Consider the following 23,051-nt stretch of genomic DNA (forward strand, 5'->3'; position numbering starts at 1 on the left):
CTCCCCTCACTTTTCTAAGAGACATTCAAGAGCATAGATGGGGTTTTACATTTCTTATTACTTCTAGCCCTACATCACCTAATTCTCAATGCTATGAAGTAGAATAACATGAATTATAAATAAGCTTTCGATACTATGCTATGGGACAGTGAGGAAGCAAGTATCCTTGGCATTGAGGAGTTTTAAAGAAGGATAAGACTTGAGCAGGCATTCCAAGCACAGATCATAAAAATAACAATAATAAAACTAACAGCGCAAATAGCTATAGCAGTTACAACTTATTAATGCCTACTATTTTCCAAGAATCATGCAAGATGATGCTTTAGAGAGATGATTTCTAATCATACCTAATTTAATCAAACCTAATTGAATCATAACTTCTATTAGCAAAATAGAGACAGAGTCATAGATGGAGAGCAGGCTGACAACTCTGGGGATGGGGTTGGTGGGTGGAGGTATTGAGCAAAAAAGTAAAAGAACTCATGGACATGGACAAGTGTGGAGATTGCAGGGGGAGGCCTTGGGTAGAGGTGGAAAAGCGTATAAGGGGGATATATGGTAATGGAAAAATGCAGTAAAAAAAACTATTAAGAAAAATCTAATCTACAACATTGACGTTAGAGTCCAAGCAGAGCATATGGCTAGGAAGGTTGGGAGATGTCTTGCTATAGAGAACTGAAAACCTAATAGTTGAGATATCAACCTACAGGCAGCAGAAGCCCTCTCATAATTTGAATGGAAGTGGAAATATGATCAGATGGCAGTGGTAGAAGGATGGTCAGAGGGAAAGGAAGGAGGAGACTCCTTAGGAGGTTATGGCAACATTGCAGATATAATATGAAGTAGGTGAGGTGCAGTGGAAACTGGGGGACAGATTTGAGATCAATTGCAGACATAATATGATGAGATTTTTTAAATCTGATGAAGTATGAGATTTTCTTGTTTGTCTTGATTAACTCTATTAAATTTCTGATTCTTGGGATACACTGCTGGCTTGTGTGGAGGTATGAGTTGTTGTATTTGAAATACTTTGCATTTTTTCCTTTTCCTTCTTTATTCCTGCTTAGCACATCATATTTTAAATTACTGTTAGCTCACTAGAAAACTTCTAGTGAGTTAAACTTCTATTAGCAAAATAGAGACAGAGTCATAGATGGAGAGCAACTTTCAGGAAAAGAACAGCTATTCTCTTTAAATGACTTATTTCCTTTTTCAATTATATTTTTGTTTATATTATTACAGTTGTCCCCACTTTTTCCCCCTTTGCCCACCTTGACCCAGCCTACTTACTTCTTGGGTTTTTTTTTTAAGTCACTTTTAAACCCTGTGCAGTATCATGTAAATGAAATTGGGTTTGGAAAATGGATTTGCTCACTGGAAAATTTAAAAAGTAAAATAAATGCAGAGAAAAGAGAATCTGGCTTAAGAGCAATTATGTGCACAGCAAAGTGATATCAATGATCATCATCAGTAGGAAATTCATTATGGATTATTTTTATCACTATGGTGTTGGCCACTGCTTGCACATTCATAGTCTTTCAACTGGCTCCCAGGTTAGGATGCGACTGTGATCAAATCCAGAGATAAGACCCCTCACTTCAATTTCATTAGCAATATCTTCGTGTCCGACAAGAACTATGGCCCCAGCTGAAATAAGTCCAGGCTCAAGAATGATAAAATGTGAGCTATATTAATAATTGTAAGGCATCGGAATGTCATGTACCCTTTTAATGCTGAAACAGAAAAAAATATTCTAGGAGTCTGTCTTTAAGTTAAATGTTGGACATTTCAAAATGTGTATTGTCTTAAAATGATCAGGTACAAATTTGAAGGTGACATCCAGATTCACGCCAGTAATGCACTCATATTCTTTTTATTCAGAAAGGAAGTTACAGCTTAGTTCAAAGTGTCTGTTAACAGTGTCTCCAGTTTCCTATATTAGCTGCAAACAAGATTCTAAGCACTAATAATTTATGATGAGCTCCTTTGAATTATGGGTTCATTGCAAACTAAAAATAGATTTCTAAATCATTTCATTTAAAAAGTAGATATTTCCTACCACACTGTATCAAAATGTATTATCTGTCACTTCAAGGATCATTTAACATTTTCTACAAAGTTCATATGAGTTGGACTATCTCTGTAATATTGTTCCCTTAGAAATGCCCACACGAGAAATTTTTGTATGCTTTTTTTTCCAGTCATGGCTAATGCTTCTCTCTTAATCTTATATTCTCTATTCCCCACCAAAGGTAACAAAATGCTAAGCTTTTAGTAAAAAGAAAATGATTTTTTAAATCACTTTTAAACCCTGACAGTATCATGTAAATGAAATTGGGTTTCAAAAATGGATTTGCTCACTGGAACATTTTTGACTATTATTTCTGGAGGAATGAGAATTTTAGAGGAGTCTTTTTTTCCCTTGTAAACATTTCTTTCTATTTTCCTTTACAAATTAACACCAATGGTTAAAAAGAATTTATTCAAATTTGTATAATACTTCATGCTTCACAATACATTTCACAAACATTATCTCACTTGATTCTTAAAAGAAACTTCTAACAGAAGTAGGGCATGTATTACTGTTTTGCCTCGGTAAACATGAGAAAGCCGAAGCTCAGAAAGATGGAGATTGTTTAAGAAGCAGATGGTGAAACTAGGATTTGCAACGAGATAAGTGTGCCTGATATTATATTGCAAGGATGATGTTTGTGCCAATATGAAGGAATAACAGGAGACTTTTAAATAGGCTACGGACTTCTCTGCCAACTGAATGTTATACAAAAAGAGGAAGGATCTTCTTACACTACTAATGACTGCAACATTTGTACAGGCAGCCCTGGTACTCAGCACAGGTGGCGAGATCTGCACCTGGGCGAGGCACAGCATTTACCCAACCGCAGAGAACAGTGGAAGCAGGGTGGCAGAATTCAGGGCCAGATGAGGGGGGGCTTACTTATCCCACAGCAGGGTGCATGTTACAGTATTTGGTGAGATGGTAATCTCTTTCCCAGGTTAGCATGCTCTCCAGAAATCTGAGTAATGTCATGCTCAAGTACTGACCTTCAGTCTAGCTCAGAACACTGCTCCTCTTCAGCTTCCAGGTCATTTGTTCATTCATTCATTTATTTAGCAGAGGAGTTGGGAGCCAATGAGTGACAAAAATTTGTCTTAAGAAGTTTATAGGGATAAATATGACAAAGAAATACTCCTCTCAGCTAACAACAACAACAACAAAGTCCAAACCTCTGCCCACTTTTGTAAGAGTAATTCAAGAGCATAGATGAGGTTTTGTATTTATGACCTCTAGCCCTAAGCCATCTAATTCTCAACATGTGTTCAGTACATATCTCTCATATAAATGAATTAATTTTTCTTAGTATAGGCGTCTTCATTTTCTCAAAGTTAGTAATTTGCTGAGATAGGAAAAGCTGAAGTACTATAAAAATTTTAATGTTTTTTTCACCTTAAATTAATTTTGCTTACCCCAAACTTCACATGTAAGGAACTTTTGAGGTTGGAGTCTGTCACTGACAATGATAGTACCTCCTGACAAAGTGTGTAGCTGCAGTCTAGCTCTATTGAAAACTGGTCGTAGTAACATCTACTTGCTTAACAAAAGTTGGTGTCCCCTTTTCATAGTGAAGAGTCACTTTCCAGGCTGTTAAGAACAAAGTGTTTCTTCTTCACCAGAGAGGACAGTGACCCTTCCTTCATATGAGCAGACACAGGAAACAGGAATTGGAGAGGGTGGCAAAGTGTCTAAATAAAGATCTCTTAAAATTATGGAAGACCAAAAGAAGATAATGGGATCTAAAAATATGTATAAGTTGCTAAGTAAGAACTTTGTCTTTCCACGGATCTTTACTTTTGGTAAAACATGATGTGAGCATAGCATAGACTTAATCGCTTGGTTGGGATTTTTTAATTTTTATTTTTATCAAATGTGTTTAACTCAAGTCTTCAGGGACTTTTCTTTGCCTCCAAATATACATATATTCAAATTTTAAATAAATAGCAAAAATAAGATTTTCTATACAATTTTTAAAAATCTAATCTCATTTAAACTCAGCTATATAGTGATGATTATCTAATACTGGCCTATATGTTGATTAATAGTCTGCATATGAATTTAAGGTGTTCAAATAGCTGTATTAGTTATTTCTCTGTCCAGTAAAAGAAACTTATTTTATAGATTCTTTTCAAAGGATACTATTGCTATTAATTTTTTTCTTGCTAGAAAAGCTTCAGGCCTACCTCTCTCTTGATGCTGTGATATATTACAAAAAGTCTTTCATGATGTCACTTCAAAGCCCCAATCATTTCCATGAGACAGCAATCCTTGTATATGGTCCTGAAGGGATTCTTCCTAACAACTTTACTTATGATAGAACCATCACGTCTTTCAGAGCGACCCACAACAGTCAAAACTAGTTTGATAAAAATACATTTTTAAAATTAGGGCCCCAAATTTTAGTCATAAATTGACACTTCTCAGATTTTTATTCATTTAAAAATGTATATTTTTGACTTTGCTTTCCCTCTAGTTACAATAATTTCCCAAGGCCAAATACATGTGGACTTGTATGCTCAATGTCAGCTGAGTTATAGAAAGTTGCTGGCAATTCGCTTCCTGAAATATTATACATTATTTTTCACTTATGGAACACTGAGTGGGCCTAAATCCTTTGCATTCATTTTGCTTTAGCCAGAGGCTGATACAGGGTTATATTACAAAGCTTAAAATAACATAGTCAACACAAAGAGTGAAATCAATGTTGTTGAAGACAAGAAATAACACACATATTTATTACCTTATGATGATTTTCATTTTTATTTTGCCTATTAGCCAATTATTGCCACATTCACTTCTAATTTCAATCTCCTGGTGATTTGTTCAATAACTGTTCTGTCGATACTCTTGTTATATTACCTATGCTTTTTAGAAGAGTATTTAATATAAAATAGATTCCCAATAAATATATGCATAGCTTACTAAATTTTTTAAACGAAGCAGATATACTATTTTATTCTTGTTGATTTAGAAGATCTAAATTTTTCTAACAAGCTCAGATCAGGATTCATGCTGTGGTGATCTGATGGAGGTATTGTGTTGAAAGCTGTGCTCATTTCCTTTCAGGCTGCAGGCAAAAACACCCACCAAAAGAGAGTTCAGCACCCAGTAGTCCAGAAGATTTCCCTCTGGACATTTGTAGATGCCCTTCTTTCTCCTCCTTCTCCTTTTCTCCTAAGACTTCTATTCACTTAAAATTAGATTGAAGGGCACTGGCCAAACAACACCTAGGATATCAGTCTTTAAGGAGTGCTTAGGCATCAGCAGGGTAAATTAGAAACCAGGTGCCAGTTTACAGAGGTTTCCACCTGCAGTTGACGGGTAAAGTGCAAATTGGCATTGCTTCTGCCAAGAGGAATGCGAACAATCCTACTTGATGGTGCCTACATTCTGTTAAATATTCTGAGGAACTTGCAATCAGCAATGATGGCTGAAATTTTTGACATGATGGAATGCATGGCACAAGGTTATTAAGAGTGAACAATAGATACATTTTATCTAAATATTAAATCCTTTACTATGGTTCACAGAAACTTTTCTGGTTCTGAAGATTGACCAAAAAGAAAAAAGAAAAAAAATCCCTGAAGAGAGAACCAGGACTATAGAAATGGGGACAATGATGTGGTGATCCTATAATACAGGTTAAACAACATTCCTAAATATATTAGTTCTTACCTGGACCATATTTTCAGATTGTACTAGAGATGATACAAGCAAGAAACATTTTATATGGATGTAAGAGAAGAGGCTTTAATTTTATCCATGTCAGGGATAATAGTCCTTGTCTAATTTTCACAAATTTGAAATTAGTGGAAAGCTAATTAATGTGGTTTCTTTTATTGAAAGGTCTAAAAAAAAAGCTAATTTCTTCTTCTATTAGGATGTGTACAGTGAAATGTTACTAGAGTCTTTGGGGTATTTTTGAAAAGATCTAATATGGAAATTACAAATAGGTTAGCAAGGGTTTAACATTAATCTGTAAAACATTCTGTTTTTCAGAGCTTCTTTCAGGTCATTATTCAACAATCAAAAATATATTTTGCTAGATGTGTATCAGTCATTGTCACAGGAGTTGGAAACCCAACAAGTACGAGTATGGGATCCCTGACTTCAAGAAATTTAAAATACAATCTGTGAGTCAGGTGAGTAAGCACGCATAACTAAACAGAGTGTGAAGAGTGTCTAGTTGGGGTACACACAATGAGCTACAGGGATCTATAGGAAAGGCTCTCAAAACAACACAGGAGATCAGGATTGGTTGGGACAGTATTGTAATGAGGAATGCTTCTTGAGGGGCTGGATGCCTGAGGCATGAGTTGTGAAGGGCAAATATAAGCAGCAGATGGCAAGAGGGGATGGATACAGAAAGGGTTCCAAAAGGAAGAGAGAGCATGTACTAGGTCCCCATCACCTAGAGGAGAGGCAGATGGAGGAAGGAGTGGGACTCAACAGAGGTATGATATCCCTAAAAATAGTTCAGTATAATTGAAGGTGGAATGTGGTAGGGAGACAAGTGGAGATTGATGGGAAAGAAGCATTTGAGTTCCACCCCATTAATACCAGTTGATATGCATTTTTGAACCTCACTTGCCTACCATAGATACTCTGGCATCCAAAGAAACAATAGGCAGCGCAATCCAAGAGGCAAACTTTCAAGAGCAGCAAAGTCCATAACTAGCTGATGTCAGGCTGTGCCAACGGCTGTGACTGGGGACAAGAAACAAATGAAACAGGGGAGGAAGTTAGAGGAATGAAAATGAGAAGTACAGGCAGAAGTTGGCTGAGCTTTCTGATCAATAGTACCAGATAGTTCTCTGACTTGTAAGTCCTTTGGAGACTCATGAAGGCTCAGTGTTTCACCTGATAAAAGTCACAGAAGATACACATACTTGGCTACCAATGTGGAGCATGGCTGCCAACTAGAAACAGGCAGCATTATAGGACCACACAATGTTCAGGATAAGGCTGAGGGCAGAGAAAGGCAGAGCTATTTTAGACTCCTTGGCCTTCTCCTCTCTGACAAGAATAAAAAGGGAAGTATGGCTTAATTACATTCCTAAGTGAAATATCACACAATGGCTTGGTGAAGACATGGATGCTGAATTTGTGTAAAATGAAAATTTCTTGACAATATTAAAATACATATAATTTTACTGTGGCATAGAAAGTGTCAGTTTCCCAAAACTAAGTAGAAAAAGATTGTGTGTGATATCTAGGAAATAATTGGGCCCTGCTGGGATTGAGTTATGGACAAGGCAATCAATCTCTTTCCTAAAATAATTTTCATGTCTCCAAGGTAACATCACACAATCAGTTTTGGTTTTTCTATAGCATGTTTAACATAGCAAAAAATATAAACAGATTGTTCTAGCTTACAGATGAGGGAGTTAAGAAGCTTAAATTGCTATCTACTTATTTAGTCATGAAATTGTTAATTATTAGATTAAAAGGCTGAATTCAGAGGCTAATACCACCTTCATGGTCAAGTCATGCTGGTCAGCATGGAATGTGAGGTTCATCACGATCTGCTTCTTGCACACTTCTCCATCTTCCCACCATCCTCTCTTAACTTTTTGAATATTCGCTCCGTCAAATGTCCAGGCTTTGCAAATGCTCAGAAGCGTTTCCCTTAATTATCTGCCTGAAAATTTTCTATTAGCCCTTTAAAAACCTCCTCGGTCTCAAAAATCAATAAAAATCTAATCCTCTGTTGTTCTATCTGAAAACCATTTCTGTTTCCATCATTGATCTTATAGCATTGCATTTTTCCTTCTCTCCTTCAACATTTAGAATGCCTTTAAGACAAGGATTATATTTTATGCATCTATACAACAATGCTTGTTCCAATACCTGGAGCATAGAATATGCTAGAGATCTAGTTACTGAATGGAACTGATAAAAAAAAAACAGACAAACACAACAGCTTTTTCAAAAGTAACTTGTCAGAGAAGAAATTCAAATGGCCAAAAAGCATATCAAAAAATTCTCAAACCCATTTTTATTTGAACAACTAAAAGTTGAAGTAATATACACTATTTTCTTAAAGTTAAAAATACCCCATCTCTCACTGATGCACTCAGTTTGGTACTTTTTTTCAAATTAAATTTATTGGAGTGACATCTATTAATAAGATTATGTAAGCCTCAAGCATACATTTCCACAATAAATTATCTGTATATTGCATTGTGTGCCCACCACCCAAAGTCAAACCATCTTCTGTGACCAAATATTTGGTCCTCTTTACCCTTTACTACTTCCTCACCCCCTTCCCCCTGGTAACTACCACATTGTTGTCTGTGTCTATAAGATTGTTTTTCTTGTTTGTTCATTTGTTTTAGATCCCACATATGAAGGAAATCATGGTTCTTAACTTTTTCTGTCTGACTTATTTCACTTAGTATGATATTCTTAAGGTCCATCCAGGTTGTCACAAATGGCAGCATCTCATCTTTTCTTATGGCTTCCATTGCACATATGTACCACATCTCCTTTATCCAACCATACTGCCTTTCAAGTGCTTTAGAAAAGTTTATAACCTGTAAATACATGGCTAGACATCCGTTCTCAGGAAACAACTCAACAATGTAGGCATTCAGTTATGTACTAATATATTTACAGTGTTATTTATGATAAAGAAAAGGGAACTTAAGCAAAGGTCTGACATTAAGGGAATAATTTTGATATATGTCTACATTGGAATGTGGTGTTTTACAGTGTGTTTCATAACATGGAAATATGCTTATAATACAGTTACCTCAAAAAGGAGATATAAAATACATATGTACACACAGTATCATTTCAATTACCTAAAGACAACTGTCAACTGAAAGATTAGAGGGAAAATATAGCTAAAACATAGCCATGGTGCCTCTAAAAAATGAAGTTAAAAAATATTGTCTGCATCCATATAGCTGTGGTTCCTGATTTCCTATAATAATCTGATTATCAGGAGAAAAACTGATCCTCCTCCCAATTATTCTTTCTTATATATGCTAAAAACATAAAACAGAACCCTTTTAATTAAACTCTGGAAAGGGCATGCTGAGTATCAATAAATCTAAAAACACAGAATATTTTTAAATCATTTTTAATTACTCTCCAATGACCAGATAAATAGAATTGGTTGCTAAAAGGTAGAGCACTTCCCAGAGAAGAAAACAATGTGAATCATCAAATATTTCTTAAAAATGTGGAACCATGTGGTGGGACAAACCCTGTCACATGTTTCCTTATTTAACTGCTAGGGAAACACTACAGAGAAGACATTACTCTCCACAAGTTGCTGGCTTGTCAAAATCACTGTAGTGTGTAACGAAGTCATATTTTGATCCCAGGACTTATTGCTAATAAATTCTTGTTCACTCTATTGCAATTAAATACCACTCTAAGCAAAATAAGAGTCCAAAGCCTGCTTTATGAAGAGATAAAATTTATTTGTAGTCAGCCATACAATTTACTTACTTAAATCTTTTAATTTAGTAGATTGCTCCCTGAATCATAATTATGCACAAACCTTTCATCAAGGGAAACCTTCCCAGGCAAGGAATGCTTTCAAAGCAGTGAAGCTGCTTTCAGCTTGTTGTCCTGAGCCCGGCTCTGGGTCAGAAGCAACTATAGGGACTCAGGAAGAACTCGATGAATTGAATTAATTAGATATTTCAGCAGGAACTTAAATCGTTTTGTTCCTGCTGAAATATACCTGAAAAAAACCAATTTACCTGAACTTCAAATTAGGACAAACTAAATAATAAGATTTTATTGTGTTTCCTCACAGACATTTTTGTAGGCATGTTTCTTTACCCCAAGTGTGGGTTTTACTGTGCAGAGACATGTCTCCCTTAAGATTTTAGTGCAGCTATTAGAATCCCTCTTTCAAGATGTATGAAAAATTACAGCATCCTATTTTAGCAGCAATGATTAAGGACGATTGACTTTTCTCTCTTCCAGAAACACTTGCTAATTGATTTTTGTGGCCATTACTACAAATATTTCCTTGTCAGGGGCACCTGGAAGTGACCAAGGTTTTAAAGAAACAATTCTAGATAAATGGGAGCCCCTTTGAGTCAGCTTTGGGTTCTGTGCTGCTTCTGATTAAAATTACTAAAATTAAAGCATAGCCAAAGATAAGATTTGGTGGCCAAATTATCTTCAGAATCATTTGTTTCCTCATCTTTCCAAGAAAGTAATGCTTTGAGGAATATTTGTAAATGGGAAAGGGGAAAATGTGCCTTGAGCTCCCATTATGAATCTGAACCAGCCCACTGTATATTCCTTATTTCATTTGCTATCACAAAACTTCTGTGAGGTAGGTAGGTATCCCTCTTCTCATACTGCAGATGAGGAAACTAAAACTCTAAATGTTAAGAAAAAAATCACTCAAGGACTCAGCAAAAAACGTTTAATAGGGTTTCTGAGCTGTTTCTTTGCTCTCAGATATGTTCTCTGTCTTCTCTCTGCTCTGCTCTCTATTGGAGGGAACTGTAGTTCCTAGATTCCTTTGTTGTGGCTTCCAGATAAATATTTTCAGCCAAAGGGTGGGAGAGTCAGGTCCTGGTGGAGACTGGGAGGCCACAGAAAAGAAGAAGAAGAATCTACGCTCTCTTGCTTTTTTTGAGCTAAATTTCCCAGAGCAGCAAAGGCCCCTTTTGAGCTCCAGGTGTACTGGGTGTAGTTATTTCTAGCTCCCATTAGAAGGCCTGAATTTGGGACTCTGACAATCCATCTCCTCTCAGCAACTTTAGCTTTAGGGGCTGTCATTGCTTCTTGTTCTTGCTAATTTCTAAATTGCCCACCACAGTCACTTCTCCATCAGCTTCTCAGTCCTTTCGTCAACCATGCAAACAGTTTCTGCATTAAAACTCTCTAGCATTAAAAGAGAGATTGGAGAGAGGAGAAAAAGAGAGAGGAAGGAAGGGAGGAAACAAGGAAGGAAGGAAGGAAGGAGGGAAGGAAGGAAGGAAGGAAGGAAGGAAGGAAGGAAGGAAAGAAGGAAGGAAGGAAAGGAGAAAAAAAGGAAGGAAAAAGATAAAATCAGACTGGATTGGTTTCTCTGTTCCTGACTCACCCTGACTAATCAAGATTCAAATGTGAGTCTTAGATTCCCTTGCCTAGCTCTCTTTCTCTCAGTCCGTGATAGCATACTGCCAACAGAAAGGTGATAGTTATTTTTAAAGATGAATGTGTGGTCACACTAACATATGACAAGAATTTCTGTCTCCATTTCATATATCCCCTGACTATAGGATGTCTTGTCACTTTATGCATTTCTTTTTTTAATGGTTTTATGTAATTAGAAACTACTGTTGGCACGGCTATGTTCAAAATATGTTTGTGTGTAAGTTATAGCAGCGTGGGCTGGATTTTGGCAGAGAAGCATATGGAGTCCAAAAAGCATGCCATATAACCATGGATTTCAATGTTTTGTTAAGATCCATTTCCCCTTGGCCACCAGTCCTATAATTTGTCATATTGTCAGCTGCTGAAAGTGAAGCTTTGCTACATGTTGTGAAAAAGAAGGAAACCTGATATTTATAATTGTCTAACCCACAGGCAGTCTGAAACTATTTCGTCCAAGCTTTGGGAAACATTCAGATAAGTAAAGATGCTCCTTGTCTAGAGACACATGAAATTTTATAAGCAATTCATTGAATGAGCTGGAGTCAGGAGGGTGCCCATAGAAACCAACTTATTTTTATTCCTTTTTTCTTCAAACTACTCAGCATTCTGGTTTTCCTTCGCTGTTAGGATGACCTGTCCCCAAGCCCCCTAGCTTTTCAGTCACTCTTATGTGACACGCAGATACTTCCTTTGCATTTGTATTAAAAAGTTCACTCCAGTCTAATAACCATAGAATCCTTCCATTAACTGACTTAACAAATATTTACTGAGCACATATTTACTTGGTAATATTCTAGGTTCTGCAGTTACAGCAATAAAATAAATCAGACATAAAATCGTATTCTCATGAGCTTCACATTCTACTGGAGAGGGAGACAATATATGTGATAAGTAAGCAAAACATAGTGTGCTAGTGATAAGTGCCGAGAGGACTGATGATAGACTGATGAGAAGGGACTTTTCAGTTTCCGATACTTTACTTCTGGCTGATGATCTTGCTTTCTATCTTCCTGAGAAAACTGAAGCAATCAGAAGGGAACTTCCACAAGCTCTTATCATCACATCTACCCATCCGCCAACACCAGTGCCTGTATATTTTGCCTTCTCCCCGGTTAATTTGGAAGGACTACCCATAGTCTTAGGTAAACCCAGTCCTTCCGCTTGTGCACCAGATGTAGTCACCTCCTGCTTACTCATGAACATTGTTTCAGTCCCTCTCCTGTCCCTTCCCCGTGCCACCCGTTTTCTTTTGCTCAGGGAAACGTAAACATCTCTCATCTTAAAAATCCTTTTAGAGTCCACTTTCAGCAACCACCCCATTCTCCTTTAGATCAAAACTCCTCTCCTTGCCTGTACTCTGCCCTCAGTGACTCCCCTGCTGTTCTCTAGTATAGAATCCATTCAAATTGGGCCTTTGCCTCTGCCACTCAATCCTCAGCTTATTTCCCCTTCACCACGATTTCACAGACCCATCAGTCCACCTCCTTGAAACATATTCTTCACTTGCCTTCCAGGACACCTCACTACCTGACTTTCCTTCCGTATCTCTGGAAGCACCTGTATGTCTCCTGTGTTTTCTCCTCATCACCTCATCATCTAAACATTGAAAGGCTTCGAGTCTCAGTCTTTAAACTTCTCAGTTTTTTCTATTTACCCTCAATTCCTCATGATCTCATCTAACCTCATGGCTTCTGATATTACATATATCCCGAAGACTCCCAAATCTATATCTCCAGCCTTAAATTTTACTTTATTTTATTTTATTTTATTTATTTGGAGGGAGAATTTTTTAAATTTTTACTCACATTTCCCCCAGATTTGTTGAACTATAACAAATAAAATTATATAAATAAAATTTATATAATAAAATTTAAAAATAAAATTATATAAATTTAAGGTGTATAACATGATTTGATACAAATACATGTATTGTGAAATGATTAGCACAACAAAGTTAATTAGCACATCCATTACCTCACAAGGTACCTTTTGTGTGTGTGTGTGTGATGAGAACATTTAAGCCTTATTCTCTTAGTAAATTTCAAGTATACAATATAGTATTATTAATTATAGTCACCATACTGTATGTCAGATCCCCAGAATTTATTCATCCTAAATCTGAAAGCTTGGACCCTCTGACCAACATCTCCCCCTCACCCCCAAGCTCCAGCCCCTGGCAACCACCATTCTATTCTCTGTTTCAATGAATTCAACCATTTTGGATTCCACACACAGTAGGTCACACAGCATCTGTTGTTCTCTGCCTGGCTTATCTTACTTAGCATAATGCCTTCAAGCTTCATCCATATTGTCCCAATAGCAAGATTTCCTTCTTTTCGTCGTTAAGTAATATTCCATTATTACAGTTTCTTTATCCATTCATCTGTTGACATTTATTTAAGATATTTCCATATCTTGGCTATTGTGAATAATGCTGCAACAAACATGGGGTACACATATCTCTTTAAAGAAATGTTTTTGTTTCCTTTGGATATATTATGCACAGCAGTAGAATTGCTAAATCTTATGGTAGTTCTATTTTTATTTTTTGAGGAAGCTCCGTACTGTTTTCCATAAAAGCTGCATCAATTTACACTACCACCAACAGTACATACAGATTCCCTTTTCTCCAAATCCTCATCAACACTTGTTATCTCTTATGTTTTTGATAATAGCCATTTTTACATGTGTGAGGTAATATCTCACTGTGGTTTTGATTTGCATTTCCCTGGTGATTAGTGATGTTTATCACATTTTCATGTATCTGTTGGCCATTTCTATGTCCTCTTTGAAAAAATATCTTTTTTGGTTTTTAACCCATTTTTAATTGGATTACTTGGGTTTCTCCTATTCAGTTGTATTAGTTCTTTACATATTTTGGATATTAGCCCATTTCAGACATACAGTTTGCAAATATTTTCTCCCATTTGCTAGGTGGGCTTTTCATTTTGTGGATTGTTTCCTTTGCTACGCAAAAGCTTTTTAGTTTAATGTAGTCCAACTCATTTGTTTACCTTGTTTTTGTTACTTTTGATTTTGGTGTTATATCGAAAAAAATCATTGTCAAGATCAATGCCAGGGTGCTTTTTCCCTATGTTTTCTTCCAGTTTTATGGTTTCAGGTCTTTCATTTAAGTTTTTAATGCATTTTGAGTTGTTTTCATAGATGGTATAAGATAGCAGTCCAATTTCATTCTTTTGCGTGTGGATGTTCAGTTTTCCCAACAGCATTTATTGAAGAGATTCCCCTTTCCCCATCGTGTGTTCTTGGCACCCTTGTCAAAGATTGCTGACTATATATGACAAAGCCTGTCCATAAAGTATCCAGCCATGTGCTACAACAAATAGAGACATTTATTGAAGAAGATACAAGAAACATTGTATATAAGACAATGGCCTCAGTTCCCTTCAAAGTAGGCACCTTGGGACCTCACACAGTTCTCCCAGTGTCACTTCCATTGTTCAAAACACTCTGCAAAATCCTTTGTTGGAATGACCATCAGCTGCCCTGTTGTATTTTCCTGAATTTCATCAACAGTCTGAAGTCTTTTCCCTGTCAAAGGTGATTTTAGTTTTGGAAAAAGCCAGAAGTCACAGGGTGCCAAATCTGGACTATAAGGGAACTGAGGCACTGGGGTGATTTGATGTTTCACCAAAATACTCTGATCAAGACAAGACATGATGCATGAGTGGGTGCATTGTTGTGATGAAGCTGCCAATCACCAGTTGCCCATAGCAGTGGCGTTTCTTTGTATTGCATCTCTGCACTCATTGCATGGTCCCGAAAGCCTTCTGAATCATCCAAATAGTTTCTGTGGACGTGTGTTCAAGCTTAACACAAAATTTGACGTGGATTCGTTGCTCTACTCACTCAGTCATTTTGAATGTGATGGTCATATAGTACACATGCTCACTCAAAAGCATCTACTGTCCCCACTAACTAGTACAGTGAAGTCATCATTGTTCACACATGCTCATTCCAGTCCACTCGCCTTGGCTGCTGGATTACATTGAAGTCACACAAACCATTCTTGTTATATTAACAACAGCTGGACTTTTGCCAGACAGGCCAGGTTTATTTCTGGGCTCTTCAGTCCCATTGATCAATATATCTGTTTTTATGCCAGTATCATACCATTTTGATTACTTTACTTTGTGATATAGTTTGAAATCAGGAAATACGATACCCTACCTCCAAGCTTTGATCTTTTTCCTCAAAATTGCTTTGACTATTTGTGATTTTTCGTGGTTCCATACAAATTTAGGATTGTTTTTTCTATGTCTAGGTAAAATGCCATTGGAACTTTTATAGGTATTACATTGACTCTCTAGATGGCTTTGGGTAATATGAATATTTTAATAATGTCATTTCTTCTGATCCATAAATGAGATATATTTTCATTTATTTGTGTTTTCTTCAATTTCTTTCATTATGTCCTACAGTTTTCAATGTAGAGATCTTTAATTTCCTTGGTTAAGTTAATTCCTAAATATTTTATTGTTTTTGATGCTATTAGAAATAGAATTGTTTTCTCTATTTCTTTTTCATATAGTTCATTGTGAGTATATAGAAACCCAACTGATTTTTGCATGTTGTGCAGGCTTGGTTGAGGGAAGGAAAAGGTATAGTTGGCTTCTTTCTTTCCTCATTCTACCTCCTTCACACTCCTTTAATCCATTCCAGCACTGAACAGGACAGCAAAGAGAAAATGGCAGGGAAGATCTCCCTTGACTATTATGTGTCTCTCTGTATTCTGAAGATTTAGTACAATATTTCATGACAAATTTTCAAAATTAAAATGAATTAGGGGATAGAAGATGAGAAACAGAGAGACCAGCCAACAAGTTATTTTCACAATTCATGTGAAAAATAATGGTAGCCTAAACTAAGAAATAGTAATAGGAAGAGAAAAAAAGGCAGACAAGATGGTGACATTTTTAGGCTGTAAGTTAGCCAGGTATTTATGATTAATTGCAATTAAAGAGTAGAGAAGTGGGAAAAGTCAAAATTATTTCAGGTTCTGACTTTTGAGTCTGGGTGGTTACTGGTAATATACTGATAGAGAATACATGGAAAGCATACAATTTTGCTGAAAGAGGAATAAATGATTAAATTTCAGTCATACTGAAAACTCAGGTCTAATATTCAATAGAAATAAGAAACTGGAAAAGTTTTCATATAATTTCAGTATAGATAATTTTTTAATGTGAAAGTGAGTATGTAGCAATGAGAAAATTAGTCTGTACAAAAATCAGTCTGACTTGGAGGGCTGGAATTTTGCATTAACCAAAGTAAGAGCCATCAAATATTAGAGTACCTCCATTTCTCCACTCTTTATGGAAAAAAATATACTTGGAAAAAAACAGACCCTTCTCACAACAATGTCTTTATACAACTAGGGGAAAAGAAATGGGCTGGTTGGCATAATATTTTGCTATAGAAATAAAGATATGGGCGGCCTGCCCATAGTTACAACTTTTCAACACCTACCTCAGGTTTCTTTCCTTTCTGTAATCCAAACTCTTGCATAAATTTGATGTCTTCTCCTTATAAATCTCACCCACTCCAACCCCGTCCCCACAACTGACTTCAGAGAAAATGGCATGTATTTAGGGCACTTAGTGAATATAACAAAAGTAATACCAGCGTGTCTCCCTGACAATAGCAATTTTGGAGGCTTTGGGGCCAGTGAAGCTGCAGGGAAGCTGAGCTGGAGATCATTTTGCATCATGAATCATTACCAAAATTGTGAGTTAAATTCTGATTGCAAAATCTTCATTACTGTGATGTTACAACAATCCAAAATGAACACTGCTGGATTCTCAGATGACAGGTGGAACTTACAATTTCTGGCTGAAGACAACTCAATTTTGCAGTTATAAATTGTGCAAATTTGATGTGGACATAATTGTAAATTGATACACGTGGAACCCCACTAGGTTATTATTACAGTGACTTTTTCTCTGGCAGTAAGACTCACTTCATGATTGGAATTTAGCAGCATATGGAGACCCCCTGTAGGGAACTCTCTCCACCCAGAAACTTTCTGGAATTTGATTAGCTTAATTTACTGAAAGTTTAGTTTTTAGTTGTATGGTAAACAACGGCAATATTAAAACCCTAGAATTAGGCCGCATCCAACATTTCCAGTCTTAACTCGTTACTTACCTTCCTCAAGTTCACTCGTCAACTGAAGTATCCTGCTTACTACCCTCTGACCCTGGATTGAATTTTCTGTACCCTGCTCCGAATTCTCTCCTCTCCTGAGCCCTTCAGCCAGCTCAACATCTTGACTCTTCTTCCATATAACCTTGTTTGATCTTTGCAGTTTGGAGTGATTCTCACTCTTTCTGAATTCCTATAACAGAGTAAATTGTGGGAAACTTTTGTAAATAGTAACATACTTAACAATTGTTTGATATATTATTATAACCCTTAGTGTCTCATAATTCTATTTAAAATTTCAGAGGACCCCAAGACTGCCTTCAGTTCAATGATTTTTCTAGAAGGACTCACAGAACTCAGAAAAGCTGTTATATTCACAGTTGCAATTTATTGCAGTAAAAGAATATAGATTAACATCAGTAAAAGCAAAATATGCATAAGCCAGAGTCCAGGAGAAACCAGGCACAAGCTTCCAGTTACCCTCTCCATTGGAGTTCTACAGAGAGCACTTAATTCTCCTAGGAACAATGGGTGACGAAGTGTGTGATACGATGTCAATGAGAGAAGCTCACTAGAGCCTCGGCGTGCTAGGTGTTATTGGAGACCAGTCACATAGGCACCCCATGCTTACATGACTGACTAGGTATTCAGTCTCTGACTTTCTTTCTCACCCCCAACCCCACCCAGAGCTCAAACTGATAGCATGGCCCAGGGTCCCAGGAGAACAAAAACAGGCATTCACCATAATGCTCACTGTCAGCAAAAATTATCTGGTATGGTCCAACGTGTCAGGAATACAAAGACACTCTTTTCAGGCAGAATAGTCTGAAGGCTCAGAATATTCTGGAGCTAGCCAAGGGCCAATACTTTCTCTGGACTGTGCAGGGATTGAGCAAAGCTAGTCCACTGAGTTAACCAACCCTCTACTACACACCTCAGTATCTTATGATTCTTGGGTGTCACTGTAGAGCAATATCCACATCTTTTCCTTTATTTTTAGTTGTTATTCAATACATATTTGAGTTTTTGTTGCATCATTATATATCTTCTATTTATTATGCTTCATATATCAAATATATTGTTCATATTTTGTACAGCTTTTCTCTGTAGAGTAACATAAAGAAGGTTGATTCTTGGCCAAATTCTCCTCTTTATCATCATGACATATTTCTATAGCTAGTTCAACTAAGATCACACAGCTAAAGCCACAGAGTGACATTTTTCAACAGAGAGTGGGATATGAAATGTTTACAGTGCTCATTTGAATTGTAAAACTAAAAGAAATAAATTTAAAACCTGAGCTGTCTCTATGAGGCCTGATGAGTCCCCCATCTATTCAGAAATGGGGTTTATGTTGAGTGTTGCATATATATATTTTGATATTTATGTCAAATGGAAATTAAAAAGCACAATTTACACCCATTATAAACAGCCACAATTAATATTTTTAAAGTAAGAAAAAAATGACCAGAATGACTAGCTTTATGGAAACAGTATGCTTTCACTAAGAACACCATTATTGAATAATATCAAACCAGCTTTAAAGGGGAGAGTGTCAGGTGAGAGCCAGACTAACATCATCATGAAGGTATGTGACTGGTATATGACAGGACAGCTGGGAAGCCTGGTCTTCCTACTGGTGTGGCGAACACGTGTCCTGGCAGTTAGGTTGATGTAATTTGTTTAATTCTCTCTAGTGAAATCTAATGTGTCACTTTTCATTCCCAGGCAGTTAAAAGTGAGTGGAGGCTGTATTCCGTAGGGTGGGACTGGCTGACCTCTACTAGACTTTATAGAAGAAGAAACAAACTTTCATTATACTAAAGCCACTGAGATTTCAGGCCATTTGTTACTGCAACTAAGGTTAGACCAACCTGGCTATTGTATAGGGGTCATAGTAACAACTCTGCAATTAGCAGTGTAACCAAAGGCAAGATACTTCAGCTTTTAGTTTACTGAAGTACAAAGTCCATGGTTTAGACTAGCTCTGTCTAAGGTTTCTCTTAAATATAAATGCTTGTGCAATTGGTTTAAAGCAGGGGCCCTGTAGGTTCATTTCCTGGCTGTGCCACATACTATCTCTGATATTAACCCCCATTGTCCTTATCCATAAAATGAGAATATTAATGCTTAATGAAGGTCATCACTTTTAAAATTGCACACATAAAGCACTTAGCCTGGCATATAAGAAGAGTTCTAAAATCCAACAATTAATAATTATACCCATAACAATCATAAGCACATTGCTAAAAGAAGTTTACAAATCAACTATAAATGTCATTTTCTAAACATCCTTGACTTGACAATGACACTGTGAATTTTAGTAAGTGCCTTTTATATCCATCATTCTTAAACTTCTTCCAAGAAAAAATGATAGCAAAGTTGGCCCCTCCATTATTGTCCTGCAGTCATGTTTGGGATATAAAAAAACGAGAAAACTTAGTTCCTCACAGTTCATAGAACATTTAGAGAATGAAGAAAAAAGCAAAGAAGGTTTGCTGGGGTGTCCCATAGTGTCAGCACTGGCTTTGATGATACAGAGAAGTAAGTTTTTCCTCAGAGCGCTACTTCCAACTATGAGACCTAGAGTCAATTTCAATTTCCTTGAATACACATAAAAATGTCTGATTTATCTGAACAGGAAGTTCATTGACTCTAAGAAGCAAATATGTAAATATTACTATGCCAATTGTATATTACAATTGCTTTAAAAATGTTTAAATGCTTAACAGATAGTGTACGAGACGATCTGTGGTCCACGGGGCATTACCATACACCCCTTTCTACATCCCCTCTGCGTCATAGATGAGACGTCAACACTACATTTCCTGGAATCCCTAACAATCTAATTGAGCACTTGGGCTACATTTGGAAGGTGGGAGGAAAGAAGCCAGTAGTCCCTGCTGGCAGAGTGAGCAGGTGCAGAAAGGAAGCAGAGGCCTCTGGAAGAACTCCGGAGAATCATCCTTCAGAGACCCGAGTTGGAATACCTACAATAACAACTTTTCCTGGTTGAAACCTGACTGATATAGATAGTATTTATAATATTAGTATGAACCTAATACTTCCTAGGAAATATAATATATTAGAAATTTAAACAAATTTAAAGACTATTAAAAGATTATAAAATTTTCTAACTTTTCTCTTAAAAACTATTTCAAACTATACTCAAAATTTTTTTTGATTGCATCCTGGCTGGTAGCTCACTTGGTTAGAGAGTTGTCCCAATACAGCAAGATTGTGGGTTCCATCCCCAGTTAGGGCACAGGGCACATACAAGAATCAAACAATGAACACATAAATAAGTGGTGCAATAAATCAATGTCTGCCTGTCTGTCTGTCTGTCTGTCTCTCCCTTCCTCTCCCTCCAAAATCAATGAGCATATTCTTGGGTGAGGATTAAAAATAAATAAATAAATAATAAAAAGTTTTATTCGATTGCAATTTAATCCCCTTTTTATGGTATACAATGTTCTTTCTTTTTCTTTCTTTCTCTTTAAGCCTAGTGTTATTTTTAAACTACTATATAAGCTCTTAAAATGAAGCTGGAAATAATCAATAGAAAATTTAAACTACCTGTTATAAATGTACTTGGCTTGTCTTTATAGATTCTTTAAAGTGCCTTAGCAGAGATAGATGTCAAAGAGACTAATTTTTAAAGTATTTTCCCAAGGTCCCTTAGATCTGCAAATTAAATCAAGAAACATGTATTGACCGCTTATACTGGTTTTGCTCTCTAGAAACTTAAAATTCAGTTGGCAAGAAAAATGCAAGCATGAAAATGTAGAAAACAATTAAATATATTTAAATAATACTTCAAAGAATAGTAACTGAAATGTTGCAAGGTAGGATGATTTGTTGCTCCCAATATTCACCAGAAAACTCTACCAGAAGCTGTGGGGCCATTCCATGCACATGTTATCGACTCTTCCCACCTTTTGAATCCCATGTTGTACCCATGTTGGATCCCTGAGTGCTGAATCCTCCAGAGGACTCTGCCAAACTGTGGATACTATGTTCTGCTATTTCTTTAACAGCTGTGGCTAGTCTTCTTCCCATCTAGGTGGTAAGGGCAACTTCAGGTTCAGCCCTCCTTAATCTGCCTGCCATGCCCCTTCATGTGATAGGGACTGTACTTTACAATTAATTTATATCCCACCTAGTCCACAGAACATGTAACAGATACATAATAATTGCTATAGAAAGGGCATTCAAAAAACTCACATACAATTACACATTATTTATACTCTCTATGTACCAGGCGCAGTGTGAGGAACATTACTTAATAATGTCATTTATTTATAATGTTATTATAACAAATAACATTACTCTATGTAATTTCAAATCCTCAAAAAATATAGTGAAAATGAGCCATCATTTTAGTCATAAAGAAAATAAGAATTTAGAACACAGGTGGCAAACACAAGGCCCATGGGCCGAATCCAGCCTTCCACCTTGTTTTATCCAGCCTGGCACCTTGTTTCTACCCAGTGGCAGTGCCAAGCACTTCCTTAACTGTTAAGGAGTAGTTACATTTATACAGTCCTAAGGTTACATTCGGCCCTTTGAAGGCAACCACGAGACTGATGTGGCACCCAGGGGAAAATGTCTGACACCCCTGCTTTAGAAACATCAGCTTTATCCAAGGCTTTCCAGCTGGTAGAGCTGAGATACAGAGACAGGACTTTCTGGGTTCAAGGCCCACACTTCCCCCATGATACCACAGTGCTTCCCTTTGCTTTTTTCTTTATTTGATTATCCTCCAATTTTCTCCAGGAGGTAAGGTGAAGGAACAGCTATAACAACTGAGTGCTGAGATTTCAACAGAAACAACAAATGATCTGGTTTAGAGTATGAAAAATGAGGACACAGGATCTTGGGATCTAGCAAGCAACAAACAAAGGAAAAGCATATGACAGAAATCACTTTGTATTCATTTTTTTTCATACTTCATTAAATTTCTTTTGAAGAGGTTCTTACCATTGTTCAAAATGCTTTGTTTCCTCTTTATTGTTTTTTTAACACATAATGAAAAAATTCAATTTAACCATGGGCCACATGATTTTCATTTGAAGGGCCAAAATTAGAAGAAGTCACATAGCTCTAGACCCACATTAAAAAATTATTTACAATTATTTTCACTGCAATCCCATCGGTAATGGATTTTCACACTCATATGTGGAAACTAATTCAGAGGCTCCTCAAGTGAGAATTTCTATTTTTACATTTAACCACAGCAGGGAAAGCATACTTGGCAGAAATATCTTCAAAAATGAACTTGGAAATGCACTGATCATTAGTCAAATAAGAACATCTACCTTTTAAGGCAGATAAATGCAGAACCCATCTGCCCCAATTCTGGGGTCTTTGAACAACCCTAGTTGACTTTTTAAGTCACTAAGCAATGCATTTGGTTTTTGTCACTAGATCTTAATCTCATGAAAGATATAAATTTCAGTACCTAGGAAATATGCATTAGGTGATTAATAAATGTTTCTCAACAAATGTTTGTCAACTAAAAGGAAAACATCTTTGCCTCTGGAAGAGGAAAGAAAAGGGTGGAATAGTGAGAGGAAAAAAGAAGGTAACAAACACCTTATATAATTTCTCCTTTTTCTAAGGTCCTGTAGCAACCATTAGATATAATTCATGTATTTGATGTACATTCACTTAATGCCTACTCTGTGTTCAGAGG

The 23,051-nt window shown here is 36.6% G+C and overlaps 1 long non-coding RNA gene across 1 annotated transcript in view; it reads right to left on the reverse strand.

The window, feature by feature from the left end:
- Positions 1 to 17,543, reverse strand: part of LOC123480130 (uncharacterized) — a 42,037-nt gene extending 24,494 nt beyond the window's left edge. The window contains exon 1 of the long non-coding RNA XR_006656013.3: positions 17,360 to 17,543. This is a non-coding gene — a long non-coding RNA (uncharacterized lncRNA). The remainder of the gene's footprint in view (positions 1 to 17,359) is intronic.
- Between the last annotated feature and the right edge of the window lie 5,508 nt (positions 17,544 to 23,051).

This window comes from Desmodus rotundus, chromosome 2, assembly GCF_022682495.2.
Source record: "Desmodus rotundus isolate HL8 chromosome 2, HLdesRot8A.1, whole genome shotgun sequence".
NCBI classification, from domain to species: Eukaryota; Metazoa; Chordata; class Mammalia; order Chiroptera; family Phyllostomidae; genus Desmodus; species Desmodus rotundus.